Genomic DNA, 14,650 nt, shown 5'->3' with positions numbered 1-14,650 from the left:
GGCTTCACACGTTCTCCAAACTGTTGTCCAGCAGAGTGGTAGGAGTGGTGTGGGCCAGGGGAGGGTTGATGGTGAAAGGGGACATGGAAGTGGGGACGCCACTCAAAGTGCTCCCATGTCTCACCCGTTGCCCCCCTCTCAACCAGTACCCACAATGCTGCCTCCTCTCCAGGTGGCCAAGTCTGCTCCTGCACAGGTGCAGGTGGAGCAGTCTTTGGAGGGGCCCTCCCAGGCTTCAAAACCCAGAGGGCGTAGGCTGAAAGCACCTATGCAGCCAGGGCATGAACAAGAGTAACCTGCCACTACCTCTGCTGCAGCCACAGGGGAAGCACCACTTAGAAGTAGTCGGAAGAGAAAGGCGATGGTTTTATAAGCACGAAGGGTACGCACAAGGGTGTTTGAAGGTTGGTCATGTTTTTTATTTATATTAGCTTTTTGTTAAACGCATATTAAATATTATTATTGTCTTGGCCATTCTTGACTGGCTTCTATAATAAGGCCCTTTCATGAGGTTCACCATGAGCGGCGACACTTGATGCCACCCATTGGGTCACTCTACAGTGGGTGTATGTGTAGTTGCAGACCTGTTTTGTCCAGGGAAGGGTGGGGGGAGAGCTGGTGTGGGCGCTGGTGAGGACTGGCCTCTTCACACTTTCTGATGTTAGGAGAACCGTTCACATATCAGTGACTCCCTGGCCTCACGAGCAGCCAGGTGAGCCTATGTTCTGCCCATGGGTTCCTCCTGTTCCTCCTCCTCCTCCTCCTTCTCCTCAATGTGGGTGGCAGATGTGGATGAGGCCTCCTGAAGCAGCACCCCTCTCTGTTGTGCCATGTTGTGCAGGGCACTGCACACGACTATAGTGCGTCCCACTCTGTCTGGTGGTTATTGAAGCGCTCCCCCAGAAAGATCAAGGCATCTGAAGCGCATCTTGAGCAGCCCAATAGCATGCTCAATTATAGACCTGGTGGTGATGAGGCTGTCATTGCATCAACATTGTTGCTTGGTTATGGGTTTCCTCAGAGGTGTCATGATCCACATGTGCAGGAGGTATTGCTTGTCCCCAAGGAGCCAGCCCTTAAGGGTATTCGGTGTGTGGAAGAGGGGTGGGATGTTAGATTCCCAGAGGATGAAGGAATCGTGGCAGCTGCCAGGGAATCTAGCGCACACATGCAGGAATCTTTTGCGGCAGTCACTAACGAGCTGAGTGTTGATGGAGTGATAGCCCTTCCTGTTGATGAACAGTCCTGGCTCGTGTGGAGGTGCTCGTATTGCTATATAGGTGCAATCGATTACACCCTGCACCCGTGGGAAGCCAGCCACAGAGTGAAAGCCCATTCCGTCTGGCTGAGGTCGTCCATGGGGAAGTTGACGTAGTGCGAGGCCCTACGAAAAAAGCCGTCAGTGACCTGCCTTATGCACTTGTGTGCGGACGACTGAGAGACCCCGGCGATGTCCCCGGTGGCACCCTGGAAGGATCCGGAGGCGAGGAAGTTGAGGGCAGTGGTGACTTTGACAGCGACAGGAAAGGAGATGCTGCTCGGCCCAGCTGGGAGCAGCTCGGCATGATGACGGCTGCAGATGTCTGTGACTACCTGATGACTGACTCTGAGCCTTCATTTGCACTGATCCTCAGAGAGGTCCAGGAAGCTGAGCCTCGGTTTGTAGACCCTGTTGCGAGGGTAGTGCCTCCTGCGGCGTCGCTCTCTCTGTTGTTGTCCTCTGTGCTCTTGTGTAGGTGCCTATGGTTCAGCACCGTGTTGTGGAGCTCTAGGTGGAGGAGGTGGACAGCGTGCCTGGTGAGGCTGGAGATGTTGCTCGTCCTCTGATATAGTAGTGAATGCAGCCATGCGCCCCCCCCCCATCCTGACGGTGTGAGTTTGAGGGGTGCGCAAAGTAGTTAAATATGTTTGAACAGCAGAATTTTGAGTGGAAAGTAAGAATTTTGATTGCAAACACAAAGATCTTGCAGCCAAAACTTTGTCTAACAGAACAGAGTGCCCTGCTGCAATAAGTGACCTATTATCCTCATCTGTCAATTAAGCATTTGAATCTCCCACTGGCTTCTGGCTGAAACACATCTGTTGCAACATGGAGTGTTTCCCACAGCACGGGAAACATGCTGAGGATGCTTCACAATCACACCCCTGCCAAAATCAGGAGAAAATTAAGTACCTCAAGTACTTAAAGTACCTGAACAACTATGTAAAGTATCATCCCGCCGGCTTTAATTGCTGGTGGGACTTCCGCATTCGGGAGGCCCGCGCGCATCCAGATGTGTCAATGGGGAACCCGGAAGTGAGCAGGTTGGAACCGTGCTCCAAACCCGAACGGGATTTCCCCAATTTTCGGAGCACCCCTGCCCCCAACGCACCTGCAATTTCCCTATAAAATTGAGCCCCATATGTGTGGAGGGCCTCTTGCCCCCTGCGGATATAGGATGTCCCTCCTTCTGTCCACCTCTTACACCAAGGTCTCCAGTGCATCATCAGTGAACCTTGGTGCACGCACTCTCACAGGCCTGGTACAAACTCAGATCGGCAGATTGGTGAGGTCTGGCATGCAGATTGGAGGATGTGGGATTTAGTAGTGTGCAACCTTTATTCAATGTTTTAACATAACTCATCAGTTTGTAAACATAGAGGCGGGACCTGCATCTGTGTTTTACGTGTGTGATGTCTGATCTCCGTTCAGACTCCATGCAGACAGCTGACTGTTATATTCAGCAAATAACAGGTACCGGCTACCTTTAAGAGATTTTAAGAGACATCCTCCCTTTAAGAGATTGGGGATCCCTCTGCTTCTGGAAAGTGTGAATTGCATTGAATCCTCGTGTCCACGCTGATTTCCAACACTGCTTGAAGGTAAGTCCTCAGGCCCGACGAAAGTCTCACCATGCCTGCGCAGGGGCCATTGGGCGTGGGTTAAAAGCAGATCGCGCTACCCACGCTCGAAAATAGGCCCGATCCAATTTTTCTCCCCCGTTATTGGGAGTCAACAGAGTGAACTTTGTTCTCCATCTGTTCATGCTGTACCTGACCTGGGAGTGTTCAATGTAGACTCTGCGTTCAAAAAGGAGGAATGTATTCCATTTTGCAGCACTGCTGTCTCTCACACCCATGAGCAAACAATTCACTGAAGAACATAAATCAAATTATTTTACCCCAGTTACATTAGAGACTTAATACCAGAATAAATTCAAAAGTTTTGAGTTAAAGCCCTGTATAATAAAACATTCCAACATAAATCCAAGATACATTCACCCGCAGCAGCACTGTTCCATTTCAGTGTAAAACTGGCACAAGCACAGTATAAAGCACCTTTCCTGCACCACTATGAATTGTGCAGCGTAACTACCTTTAGCAGGTATAGTTTAGAGGGTTTTAAAATCTCTTCAGAAGCATTGGGTTTTATTTCGCCTAAAATAGTGGAACACAGTGTGAAAGAACATTGCACTCAAATCTTATCACAAAATTCCCCTTTTCCTCTGAGAATTGAAGCAAATGTCTCCTGCACTAATTTGCATCTTCGGGCCAATTCCCATATTTGGCAAGCTGAATAACAGTCTAGTAACATGCAAGAATAATTTAAAACACCACCTTTGTCAAAAAGTGCTAGGAAAAGGAGAAGAGCTAGAAGATCCGCGTGTTACTTTTGATACCAAATATAAACCACGAATGATGGATTTCAAAGCACCAAGAAGCAACCCCGAAAACCTTTTGGTCTATAAGGCTCCGTTGTACACTTACCAACTGAGCTAAGAAACAAAAAAAAGGTTGGCAAACTTTTTTCATGAAGATGCCTCTCTAAATGCTGAGGAAAAGTCCAAAAATGCAGACAGAGCTAAGGGGTGCAGGCTGTAACACAGCAGCTGCGTTTGATGTGGCTAAAGTTTGAAATGGGCACTCAAGAGGGAAGTTTTAACTTGGTAGAACGGGAGTTAAATCCAAATGATACACTTAGCGCTCCTTAGTTGTGGCTCCAATGACTGAGATAAGATCTCTGGCCTAAGTTTTAACACGGAGCCGGGAAGACGGTGAGGGGAGTGGAATTCCTGACGGGAAACCTGGAACTAGAGGTTTCGCAGACATCCTTAAGATTTTGATTGATTGACAGGCTGGCCATCAGTCGGATGGGAGAAGAGGGAGAAAGCAGATGCAAGAGGGTATGTCATAGATGGGGAGGGCGGGGAGGGGTCGGACATGGGGGGGCGGGGTTGGTGAGGGGGTCATCAGGGGTCGGGGGTCATCGGGAGTCATCGGGGTCCTGGGGGGGGTCGGGGTCGGACGTCATCGGGGGGGTCGGGGGTCGGGAGTCATCGAGGGGGTCGGAGGCCATCGGAGTCATTGGGGGGTTGGGGGTCAGGAGTCATCAGGAGGGTCGGGGATCATCGGGGGGGGTCGGAGATCGTGGGGGGTTGGAGATCATGTTGTGGGAAGGGGGGGTCGCTGCAGGTAGGCTTGTTAGACCTGGGGGAAGCACTCCTGCTCCTCTGGGACCACAAGCAGTGCGATAAAGGCACTTACTGCTGTTTCGGGCCTTCTTGCCTCCTCTCACGTGGTATGAAGTAGAAGGCCTGGGAATCCAGGCCCCCAGGGGTTAAAAATAAAAAAGCTGTGAAAATGGAGCCGTGCAGCCTCCTCAAAAGCCTTCTAAGAGCAGGTTGGTCACCTGCCCCTCATCCCGTCTCCGTTAAAACCGGAAGTGGGCGAATTGGAGGCGAGTTCGGGTCGGGTTTTAGATTTTTAAAATTTTCACTAACCCCCCGCCCCTCCGCCCCCAACCCACCCATTCTTCCAGGTTAAAATTTAGGCCTCTGTCTCTGAACCATACAGACCAGGAAAAGGCCTCAATTCAATCCCTGGTCTTTGTTAATTAGTTGATTTTAGCCAAGCTAAAATAGGCTGCAGCACCCTTAATTAGGGAAGGGAAAATCAGTCAGGGTTCCTGTTCTGACCTCATGTGCAAAGTAATTTGGGTTAGGAGGGCAAAAGATGAACAATGAACCATTTTACTGATGTGGTATACACTGGGAATGGTATGAGATATCTCTGCATATCCCTGATCTCGCTGACTGGTGGACAGATAGCGCCCTGACTCACCTTATATTTCAGATTACAAATTACGAATCAGATTTATTAAGAAATAAGATTAAGTGGTGCAAGAGTCAAACTGCAGCAAATAGTTAAATCATAATGTCTTACTTAACAAATCTGTTGCAAGACAATAAAGTGTATCAAAGTTTTTGCCATTCTCTGTAGTGTTCCACTTTTACTTTGGGCAAACATCCACGATGCAAAGTTTCTCCATGGAATCGGGAATTTACCAGAGAGTTCAACTAACCCCAGTTCATCCATGAAATTTGGTAAGGAATAAATACCAAGCACATAGTCAACACAAGGTGCTTGCATCAGGTGGCTGATGGCTGGGGTCCTCTTCTGGGGTCCTCTTCTTCTCCACCTGTTCCATTGCAATGGCCCTCTGCCAGTCAAGATAGTGTGAGTCACAACAGGCTGCAATCTTGGACGCCTCAGCCAGTCTGTACTGCATATCTCCTCTGATCCTGCTGTTCCTCCTCTAGAACAAGTAGTTAGAAAGAGATGATCAGCAAAGGTTCCAATAATCCAGGGGGAGCGCAATGCAGCTGAAGTACCAGGATGTGCCTGCCATTGGCCTCTGCTGCTGACCCCACCAAAGTTTAAGGGATCAGAGAAAGGGGCCGCAAGGACCAGGCCTTTAGTGAGTTGAGGGCACATCTCCATCAGAATACAGTGAGTCCTAACTGAGGGCCGGGATATGGGAACTCCCAGCTTAAGGAGCTTCCTCCAGGTTCTCTCCCCTTATATCATTGGCCTTATAGTGGCTGGCAAGAACAATAGGGAACTCCATTGCAAGACCGGGACCTGGTGTATCTGGATCTCAGCTAAGTTTGCGTTGTTTTGGCAGATTCTTGAAGTTACATAGGGAGTCCAGTGCAAAGGCAATAGATTTTTGGCCACAGAATACCCTTAGGACCTATTTAGGGAGAGCTCAATAACTGTTCTCCCAGCCAACGACCACAGATAGCAGATGAAATACAGCTTTGAAAGGATGTAAACAGCTGTAATAGTGAACCCTAAAGACACCATGAAACAAACAGTGAAATCCCTGCTTGCAGGCAGCTACTTGATGTAACCACTGATCAGACTCTCCTTTAAGAAGTAGGAACCATCATGGCTGAATCTCTGATCTGTCACACACGACAGGGAACTGAAAGAGATCATGATATTAATAAAGGCTAGAGTCATCGGAGGTTGGATGGGTTTGTTCTTATGGCAGATCTGGAAGTTATAGGAAGGAATCCTGTATGAGTGGCTGATACCAAGTATTCCTTGCTGCATTGTAAGATCCACAGCTGGCTCGTTGTCATCATTGAACCCATTCCAATTCTCAATATTTTGCATATTAAAGCAATCTCCACCCTTGTAGCTGATACCTGGCACTGAAATGTAGCCGTCTGCAGCCTCTACTGTAGCAACAGTTTGAGATGGGAGTTAGCCAGGCAGCAGTAAAATGGGGAACTACTGCCTTAGTAAACAACCTTTGATGTGCTCCCAAAGCAGGAATTAATCTTCCATTATAGTACAATCCGAAAAGAACTGTCAATTAGTGCACAAATAATGCATGCTCAACACTAAGGAAATGATCATTTCGATTCACATGTGCACTAACTAATCAGATTGGCTCAATTCAGTATCAGGCAGCTAAATGTGATGCTCAACAATTTTTAATAAATTTTTAATGTATTTTACCATTGTGTATTTAGTCAATGATGATAGATTAAGCAGCTTGACTCACTAAAGGAACCTGTAGCAGCAGACAAGTTACTAAAAGCTGATATTCTTCCCATCCCTTCCCAGATAACTCTGCAAGCCAATGGAAAAGAAAGAAAAAGAAAGATAGAAAGAAAGTGAGGAAGAAAGAAAGAAAGAATCCCATCATATTGATCACAATAGTTCAAAAATATTCAAATACAAAAACATCTGCTGATCTTTCGGAATTCTACAGATTCCTAAGAGTTGGCAGCAATGGCCACTATCAAAACAAATCACAGAGATAATATATGGAGTATTGGTAATAGATACTGTGCAGAGCTACAAAATTCAATTGAGGATCTGATGGCATCAATCACAAGGTAGAAGTTTGTAATTTATGAACTTATCATCACAATAGAGCTCTTAACATCCACTGCAGCATTTGATATTTAATATATGCTAAATATACTGATTCTTTTCTACCCCTCTGTGTTGAAGGTTCTGACTCACTGAAATACGGTCCCAGGGGTGGCCTCCACTACTTTGCTTAATTGGCCATTCTTGATGTGTAAGGTTACACCTTATCTTGACCTTGCCTTATTTCCATATATGTAAAGGTACTGAATATTGATTAGGCGCAGGAATTCTGGCTGAATTTTTCCCCTCGCTAGCCTAGAAGCAGCGAGGCTAATTGAAGCATCCCTGCAGAGCCTTAGGTAAGATCAGCCAACTCAGCATTGAAGAAGGATCAAACTCGGTGTTTCCTGATTTGTATGTTCCACACTGAGCAAGATATTTACCAACTGAATTTACTGTCGCCATGGTACAAATTCCCTCCATGTCCTCCTCTGCAGCATTTGACACAGTTGACCATGTCATCCTCCTTCACTGGCTCTCTTAAATTGTCCAGCTCCATGGAACTGTCCTTGTGTGGTTCCATCTCCACCTGTCCAGACAAAGCCAGCGCATCTCCAGCAATAGTTGCTCCTCCCTCCTGTAGAATCACCTCCCCTCATGCCCCCTCTCTTCCTTGACAATGTCATGCACAGTCTATTATTAAGGAAGTGGTAATGGAGCGCTTAGAAAATCATAATATGATTAGGCAGAGTCAACATGGTTTTATGAAAGGGAAATTGTGTTTGACAAATCAATTACAGTTTTTGGAGGATATAATTAGCAGGATGGATAAGAAGGAACTAGTGGATGTTGTATCTTTGGATTTTCAAAAGGCATTCGATAAGGTGCTACAGAAAAGGTTGTTACACAAGATAAGGGCTCATGGGATTGGGGGTAATATATTAGCTTGGATAGAGGATTGGTTAATGGACAGAAAACAGAGAGTAGGAATAAACGGGTCATTTTCATGTTAACAGGCTGTAACTACTGGGGTGCCAGAAGGATCAGTACTTGGGTCTCAGCTATTTACAATCTATATTAATGACTCAGATAAAGGGACCGAGTGTAATGTATCCAAGTTTGCTAATGATATAAAGCTAGGTGGGAAAGTAAGCTGTGAGGAGGACACAAAGAGTCTGCAAAGGGGTATAGACAGATTAAGTGAGTGGGCAAGATGGTGGCAGATGGAGTGGGGAAATGTGAGGTTATTCACTTTGGTAGGAAGAATAGAAAAATAGAATATTTTTTAAATGATGAGAAACTATTAAATGTTGGTGTTCAGAAGGATTTGGGTGTCCTTGTACACGAAACATAGAAAGTTAAAATGCAGGTACAGCAAGCAATTAGGAAGGCAAATGGTATGTTGGCCTTTATTACAAGGGGGTTGGAGTACAAGAGTAAGGAAGTCTTGCTGCAATTATACAGTTGTAAACAATTTTACAACACCAAGTTATAGTCCAGCAATTTTATTTTAAATTCACAAGCTTTCGGAGGCTTCCTCCTTCCTCAGGTGAACGTTGTTGGAAATGAAATCCTCGAAATGAAATCGCATTTATAAATCACAGAACAATGCTTGGTGATTACAGACAGTTTTTTCAACTGCCCGTTGCCAAGGCAATCAGTGTGCAGACAGACAGGTGTTACCTGCAAGGTCTCCGAATATACAAATCACCAAAAAAAAACAGAGATAGAGAGGAAGAAACATAGAAAAGACAGCAACTGACCCGTTATATTAAAAACAGATAACATTTGTTCGCTGGTGGGGTAACGTGTAGCGTGACATGAACCCAAGATCCCGGTTGAGGCCGTCCTCATGGGTGCGGAACTTGGCTATCAATTTCTGCTCGACGATTTTGCGTTGTCGTGTGTCTCGAAGGCCGCCTTGGAGTACGCTTACCCGAAGGTCCGTGGCTGAATGTCCTTGACTGCTGAAGTGTTCCCCGACTGGGAGGGAACCCTCCTGTTTGGTGATTGTTGCGCGGTGTCCGTTCATCCGTTGTCGCAGCGTCTGCATGGTCTCGCCAATGTACCATGCTCCGGGGCATCCTTTCCTGCAACGTATGAGGTAGACAACGTTGGCCGAGTCACAGGAGTATGAACCATGCACCTGGTGGGTGGTGTCCTCTCGTGTGATGGTGGTATCTGTGTCGATGATCTGGCATGTCTTGCAGAGGTTACCGTGGCAGGGTTGTGTGGTGTCGTGGACGCTGTTCTCTTGAAAGCTAGGTAATTTGCTGCGAACGATGGTCTGTTTGAGGTTGGGTGGCTGTTTAAAGGCGAGTAGTGGAGGTGTGGGGATGGCCATAGCGAGGTGTTCGTCGTCATTGATGACATGTTGAAGGCTGCGGAGAACATGGCGTAGTTTCTCCGCTCCGGGGAAGTACTGGACGACAAAGGCAATTATACAGCACTTTGGTGAGACCACACCTGGTGTACCGTGTACAGTCTTGGTCTCCTAACCTAAGGAAGGACATAGTTGCCTTAGAGGCGGTGCAATGAAGGTTCACTAGATTGATTTCTGGGATGAGACGGTTGTCCTATGAGGAGAGATTGAGTAGAATGGGCCTATACTCTCTGGAGTTTAGAAGAATGAGAGGTGATCTCATTGAAACATATAAGATTCTGAGAGGGCTTGACAGGGTAGATGCTGAGAGGTTGTTTCCCCTGGCTGGAGAGTCTAGAACTAGGGGGGATAGTCTCAGGATAAGGGGTCAGCAATTTAGGACTGAGATGAGGAGAAATTTCTTCACTCAGGGGGTTGTAAATCTTTGGAATTCTCTACCCCAGAGGGCTGTGGATACTCAGTCATTGAGTACATTCAAGGCTGAGAGCGATAGATTTTTGGATTCTAAGGGAATCAAAGGATATGGGACCAGGCGGGAAAGTGGAGCTGAGGTCAAAGATCAGCCATAATCTTATTGAATAACCAGCAGGCTCATGGGGCTGTATGGCCTACTCCTGCTCCTATTTCTTATGTTCTTATATTCTTATGTAGTCACAGTGTACGTTTTCACATGTACACCAATGACACCCAGCTCTATTTCTCCACCATTTTTCTTAGCCCCATCCCCATTTCCATGCTATCAATCTGCTCGCCTGATATAAGGTCTTGGGTGAGTCACTATGTGCTGCAGCTGAACATTGGAAAGATCGTAGCCATCATTCTTGGTGGTCGTCATAAACTCTGCTCCCTTGCCACTGTTACCATCCTCCTCCCCAGATACTCAGGCTGAAGGAAACCATACACAACCTTGCCATTGCATTCCACCCAAAAATATACTTCGCACCCCACATCCTCTCCATCGCTAAGTCTACTTTCTTCCATCTCCAGAATATGTCCCTTCTCCTCACTTATCTCAGTCCCCTACCATTAAAACCCTTATCCATGCTTTTGTCATCTCAAGACCTGATTATTCCAATGTCCTCCTTGCTGGCCTTCCATCCTCCATAAGTTACAACTGCCCCACACTTAGTCCCATTCCCCATCACCCCTTTTTTGCTGAGCTACATCGGCTCCCTGTTCCCCAACTCATCCAATTTAAATCCCTTGTCTTCTGATCTCGGTAATCTTTCTTCACATGGAGCCCAGACACTGGTCATGAGCATCACAGCCAAGCCTGATACTGTATTCATTCAACACACACACACACACACACACACACACACGCAAACACTTACACGCACACATGCATGTGACAAAGGTTATAAACATCTGCTCCTGTGCCCCCATGTGTCAAACGCTATAAACATCTGTTGCTGTGCCCCCATCTGTCACAGGTTATCAACATCTGTTGCTATGCCCCCATGTGTCACAGGTTATGAACATCTGTTCCTGTGCCCCCATGTGTCACAGGTTATAAACATCTGTTGCTGTGCCCCCATGTGTCACAGGTTATAAACATCTGTTGCTGTGCCCCACATGTCATAGGTTATAAACATCTGTTCCTGTCCCCACATGTGTCACAGGTTATAAACATCTGTTCCTGTGCCCCCATGTGTCACAGGTTATAAATATCTGTCCCTGTGCCCCATGTGTCATAGGTTATAAACATCTGTTGCTGTGCCCCATGTGTCACAAGTTATAAACATCTGTTCCTGTGCCCCATGTGTCACAGGTTATAAACATCTGTTCCTGTGCTGTGCCCCATGTTTCACAGGTTATAAACATCTGTTGCTGTGCCCCACATGTCATAGGTTATAAACATCTGTTCCTGTGCCCCATGTGTCACAGGTTATAAACATATCTTCCTGTGCCCCCACATGTCATAGGTTATAAACATCTGTTCCTGTGCCCCCATGTGTCACAGGTTATAAACATATGTTGCTGTGCCCCCATATGTCACAGGTTATAAACATCTGTTCCTGTGCCTCCACGTGTCACAGGTTATAAACATCTGTTCCTGTGCCTCCACGTGTCACAGGTTATAACATCTGTTGCTGTGCCCCACATGTCATAGGTTATAAACATCTGTTCCTGTGCCCCCACGTGTCACAAGTTATGAACATCTGTTGTTGTGCCCCACATGTCATAGGTTATAAACATCTGTTCCTGTGCCCCCATGTGTCACAGGTTATAAACATCTGTTGCCGTGCTCCCATGTGTCACAAGTTATAAACATCTGTTGCTGTGCCCCCATGTGTCACAGGTTATAAACATCTGTTGCTGTGCTCCCATGTGTCACAAGTTATAAACATCTGTTCCTGTGCTCCCATGTGTCACAAGTTATAAACATCTGTTGCTGTGCCCCCATGTGTCACAGGTTATAAACATCTGTTGCTGTGCCCCCATGTGTCACAGGTTATAAACATCTGTTGCTGTGCCCCCATGTGTCACAGGTTATAAACATCTGTTCCTGTGCCCCCATGTGTCACAGGTTATAAACATCTGTTCCTGTGCCCCCATGTGTCACAGGTTATAAACATCTGTTCCTGTGCCCCCATGTGTCACAGGATATAAACATCTGTTGCTGTGCCCCCATGTGTCACAGGTTATAAACATCTGTTGCTGTGCTCCTTTTTCAGCCTGAACTCTGCTACATATATAAACTTGTCAAATGTCTAATGAGCTAACATAAAACATTGTCAATACAAACAGCTATCACAAAATTTAGAAAATAGGGCCAAATAACATTAGACAATGCAGATATAAGCCCGTTTCACAGGAAACCACGGCCACCCTTAGAAAGAATGCAAAACTTTTACAAATCTTTTGTAGCTCAACAAACGAGCCAACATTATGCCTTCATCAGCTTATATTTTCTAACTGGTGCCTCCACTGCTGCCTGTCATTGTTTACTGCACATTAGTGGTCATATAAACTTTCAGAAACCAATATGTTGTGAGACTCACAGCAGATACAATCCCAGTTGTGTCCTTCTTGTCCTCACTTTGTCAGCAGCCATGTTAAACTACTACAAAGCATTTAATGAGGAAGTCAGGCCAAGTTCTGTTCTGGTGTAAGGTTTCTGTGCATAATGTTGATTTTCAAAGCTGAACGAAAGGAAAGAAAATGTTTAAATTATGGACATACTTTCAGTAGGGAAGCTACAGTACCTCCGCGTTCTATTTTACTCCACCCTGTGCTACGTAATCTAGCAAATCAGATGTGTACCAGTTTCACAAGTGGTTCGGTGCTCTTTAACCTGTCTGTCAGTGTTTGTTTTCGGGCATAGTATCAACATGCACCAGGGCCAACGAGACCAGACTGATGTCACCTCAAGCAGTTCAAAAGGTGTATTAGAAGCAAGGCTACAGAATATTAACCAGCCTGTCATGTGATTCAGCCGCAGTCTGCTGCATTCACATGCTGCAATGCAGTCCTCTGGTGGCAGGGCGATCACATAACAGATGGAATACCAAATGCACTCTGAGAGGTTGCCACAAGTGTGCTGTCTTATTTTGTAAATGCTGCAATTACCAATACAGCAGGTTCATCAATGAATTACATACATATTATCATTCAGATTTGTTCCCATTTTCCCCCCAAATATCTGTCAATTTTAATGAGAAAACAACCATGAAATTCCATCTTTCGGTCTGTCTTGTAAGAAAACAAAATGCAGCACCTGAGCACAAAGCAAACATAAGTCGATCTTGGTGTTATCACTGAGACCGTAGCAAAAAAAAGACAAAGAACTGCAATCATCAAATGTAAAAGATGAAATGATAATAATAAATCGCCTGCCTGGTGAATATCTCATTTTTAAAAATTCATTCTCAGGACATGGATATGGCTGGCAATACCGGTGTTTATTTCCCGTCCCTGGCTGTAATTGAAAAGATGGTATTGGGCCGTCTTCTTGAACCGCTGTAGTCCGTATGCTGTTAGTAGAGAGTACCAAGATTTCCACCCAGTGACGATGAAGGAACGGCGATGTATGTCCAAGTTGGGATGGTGTGTGATATGGAGGGCATCTTGGAGGTGGTGGTTTTCCCATGTGCCTGCTGCCCTTGTCCTTCTAGGTGGTGGAGGTTGCAGGTTTGGGAGGTGCTGCCGAAGAAGCTTTGGTGAGTAGCTGCAGTGCATCCTGTAGATTGTACACACTATATAGTACCGCAGCCACTGTACACTGATGGTGGAGGGAGTGGATGTTTATGCTGGTGGATGGGGTGCTGATCAAGCGAGATGCTTTGTCCTGGATGATGTTGAGCTTCTTGAGTGTTGTTGGAGTTGCACTCATCCAGGCAAGTGGAGAGTATTCCATCACACTCCTGACTTGTGCCTTGTAGATGATAGAAAGGTATTGGGAGTCAGTAGGTAAGCTACTCGCCGCAATATACCCAGCCTCTGACCTATTGTAGTAGCCACGGCATTTTTGTGGCTGGTCCAGTTAAGTTTCTGGTCAATGGTGACCCCCAGGATGATGATGGTGAGGGATTCGGCGATGATAATGGGAGATGGTTAGTTTCTCTCTTGTTGGAGATGGTCAATGCTTGGCACTTGTCTGGCGCGAATGTTATTTGCCACTTATCAGCCCAAGCCTGGCCGTGCTACATGCGGAAATGGAATGCTTCATTATCTGAGGGGTTGCAAATGGAACTGAACACTGTGCAATCATCAGTGAACATCTCCACTTCTTTCCTTATGATGGAGGGAAGGTCATTGATGAAGCAACTGAAGATAGTTGGAACACATACTTCAGAGATTAAAAAATATCCTAACACCTTGCTGGAAGCTAAATTTATATTTTTTTAATGAAAGATACCTCAATATCTTCTCACCAATGGCTCATTGGGCAATGGCATCATGTGTTGAGGTACTGAGCTGCACAGATCGGTTTGATCCTTGGTCTGTGAGAAGTTAGCTGATCTCAGTTGGAACGGTGGTGAAGTGCTACAATTGGCCTCAGTGTTCCAGGGCTAAGGAGAAGAAAAATCAACCAAGGTTCCCACACCTGAATGTTGTTTAGTAACATCTGCTGGAAAAGAATTATGTGTGTACATCAAAGGACAGAATTGGGCT

General features: G+C 46.0%; 1 long non-coding RNA gene across 1 annotated transcript; it reads right to left on the bottom strand.

Moving 5' to 3' along the window:
- Positions 1-8,531: 8,531 nt before the first annotated feature.
- Positions 8,532-12,753, bottom strand: LOC137327180 (uncharacterized). Its single transcript, XR_010964384.1, has 2 exons — positions 12,538-12,753; positions 8,532-9,239 (listed from the first exon to the last, which is right to left on the bottom strand). It is a non-coding gene; the product is annotated as an uncharacterized lncRNA (long non-coding RNA).
- Between the last annotated feature and the right edge of the window lie 1,897 nt (positions 12,754-14,650).

Source organism: Heptranchias perlo, chromosome 11 (genome assembly GCF_035084215.1).
Source record: "Heptranchias perlo isolate sHepPer1 chromosome 11, sHepPer1.hap1, whole genome shotgun sequence".
Taxonomy (NCBI): Eukaryota; Metazoa; Chordata; class Chondrichthyes; order Hexanchiformes; family Hexanchidae; genus Heptranchias; species Heptranchias perlo.
This window is presented reverse-complemented; position numbering and strand designations above follow the sequence as displayed.